The following is a 2,927-nucleotide window of genomic DNA, read 5'->3' on the forward strand; positions in this document are numbered from 1 at the left end:
TTTCAATGTGTTAATGGGATATTGGAATCTTTATTCATTGCTTTACCCTCAGCTTCTATTCCTTCATTTTGTTAAGGACTTTTGCATCTGTATCAATGAGGGTTATTGGTTTATGGTTTTCTTTTTTGTGCTCTCTTTGACTATATTTGGCATAAGGGTAATATTAACTTCATAAAATGAGATGGGAATGCCATCTCCCTCTCTTTTTCTGGAGGGCATTGTGTAGAATTGGTGTTAATTCTTCTTTAACATTTGTTAGAATTCTCTAGTGAAATATTCTAGGCCTGGAGGGTTTTTTTTGAGAGTTTAAAAATTACAAATTAAAACCTTAATAATAATAGGGCTATTTTAATTATCTATTTCATATTGAGTGACTTGCAGTAGCATATTTTTCAAGAAATTGGTCAATTTCTTCTAAATTGTAGAATATTCTTTTAATATTATTTTGATGTCTTTAGGGTCTGCAGCGCTATGCCCTGTTTCATTCCTGATACTGGTAATTTATATATTCTCTCAATTTTGGGGGGTCTTGCTAGAAGTTTATGAAAAAATTAACTCTGTTTTATTAATTTTCTCTATTGTTTTCCTCCCTCCCTCCCTCCCTTCTTTCTCTTCCTTCCTTCCTTCCTTCCTTTTCTTTCTTTCTTTTTCTTTCCTCTCTCTCTTTTTCTTTCTCTCTCTCTCTCTCTCTTTCTCTCTCTCTTTCTTTTTCTCACTTACTCTGCCACCCAGGCTGGAGTGCAGTGGTGTAATCACTGCTCACTGCAACCTCCGCCTCCTGGGGGGTTCAAGTAATTCTCCGTCCTCAGCCTCCCAAGTAGCTGGGATTACAGGCGCACACCACCATGCCTGGCTAATTTTTGTACTTTTGGTGGAGGTGTGGTTTCGCCAGTCTGGTCTTGAACTCTTGACCTGAAATGATCTGCTCGTCTCAGCCTCCAAAACTGCTGGGATTACAGGCATGAGCCACTGCACTTGGCCTGTTTTTCTGTTTCTTATTTTATTGATTTTGATGATTATTTCCTTTCTTATGCTTCCTTTGAGTTTAATTTGCCCTTCTTTTTCTAGATTCTGAATAAGATAGGAGTTTGGATTGTTGATTTGAAGCTTTTCATTTTTTCTGATGTAAATATTCAGTGCTATGAATTTTCCTCTCAGTACTGTTTTAGTTGGGTTCCACAAATTTTGATACATGGTATCTTCATTTTAATTCAATTCAATGCATCTTTTAATTTCCCTTGAGCCTTCCTTTTTGATCCATGAATTACTTGGAAATGGGTTGTTCAGTTTCCAACTGATTAATGTAAATTGTATTTTTTTGATTAAAAAAACCATATATATATATTTTTGAGATGGAGTCTCACTCACTGTATCATCCAGGCTGGAATGCAGTGGCATGATCTAGGCTCACTGCAACCTCCACCTCCTGGGTTCAGGCGATTCTCCTGCTTCAGCCTCCTGAACAGCTGGGATTACAGGTGTGCACCACCATGCTCAGCTAATTTTTGTAGTTTTAGTATTTTCACTGTGTTGGCCAGGTTTGTCTTGAACTCCTGACCTCATGTGATCTGCCCACCTTGGCCTCCCAAAGTGCTGAGATTACAGGTGTGAGCCACTGTACCTGGCCATAAAATATAACTCAGATTAGAGTTTTTTTTTCAAATCTAATATTTGAAAAAATATTTAGAAAGTTTTGGCCATTATATTTTCAAGTATTCTTTTTCTGACAAAAGTCATAAATATTTATTATTTATAGCATGTTGTTTTGCAATCAAGTATTTTTTATTATCCTTTATTTCTACTTCTGAGACTTCCATTGTATGTATGTCAGTATTCCTAACGGTGTTCCACAGGTTTCTGAGGCTTTAATTACTTTCCTTTATTCTTTTTCTCTTAAAGACTGGATAATTACAATTTGATGCAGCACAGGAGGGCCTCAAAATTGGGGCTTAGCCTAGGAGGGTTCTTGGCTTCACCGAGGAAAGAATTCAAGTGCAAGTCAGTGGTGTTAGATGGCAATCTTTTTTTTTTTTTTTTTTTTTTTTTTTAAAGACATAGTCTCACTCTGGCACCCAGGCTGGAGTGAATGGTGTGATCTTGGCTCACTGTAACCACCACTCCCCAGGTTCAAGTGATTCTCTGGCTTCAGGCTCCTAAGTAGCTGGGATTACAGGCACCTGTCATTGTACCTGGCTAATTATTTTTGGATTTCTGTAAGGACGGGGTTTCACCATGTTGGCCAGGCTGGTCTCAAACTCCTGACCTCAGGTGATCTGCTTGCCTTGGCCTCTCAAAGTGCTGGATTACAGGCATGAGTGACTGTGCTTGGCCAGATGGCAATCTCTTATTGAATGGTGCCGCTCCTTGAGGAGGAGTGCTAACTCATAGGCAGTGCATCCAGAGTCAGCAAGGTATGGGCTGTTGGCAACTGCATTTTACCCAATTAAAATTACAAATTAAGGGCAGGTTGATGCAACTTGAGGGGCCGGCTACTTAGAACTTTGTAGGAAAGGGGTAGTAACTGCTGCATTGTTGCCATAGCATTTGTAAACTGTCCTGACACTGGTGGAAGTGATTTATGCTAATGAGCAATGAGGGCAGCTAAGGATTCCTTTTGTCACCATCTGCTGGTTTCAGCCACTTTCTTTACTTCATCCTGTCTGGACCAGATCCTATTTTGTTCAGCAGGGTTGTGACAAGAAAACAAGTCCTGCTGGTCTCTAACCTCAAATTAATCTGTTTTCAAGTTTGCTTATTCTTTCTTCTGTCAGCTCAAATCTGTTCTTGAGTCCCTCTATTAAACTTTTTATTTTACTTATTATACTTTTCTTTTTTTTTTTTTTTTTTTTTTATTATTTTTTATTTTTTTTAAATTTTCTTTTTTTTTGTTGTTGTGTCTTTTACTCTTTTTTTTTTTTTTTTTTTTT

This window comes from Sapajus apella, unplaced genomic scaffold (assembly GCF_009761245.1).
Source record: "Sapajus apella isolate SASKATOON/1434 unplaced genomic scaffold, GSC_monkey_1.0 scaffold33, whole genome shotgun sequence".
Classification (NCBI taxonomy): domain Eukaryota; kingdom Metazoa; phylum Chordata; class Mammalia; order Primates; family Cebidae; genus Sapajus; species Sapajus apella.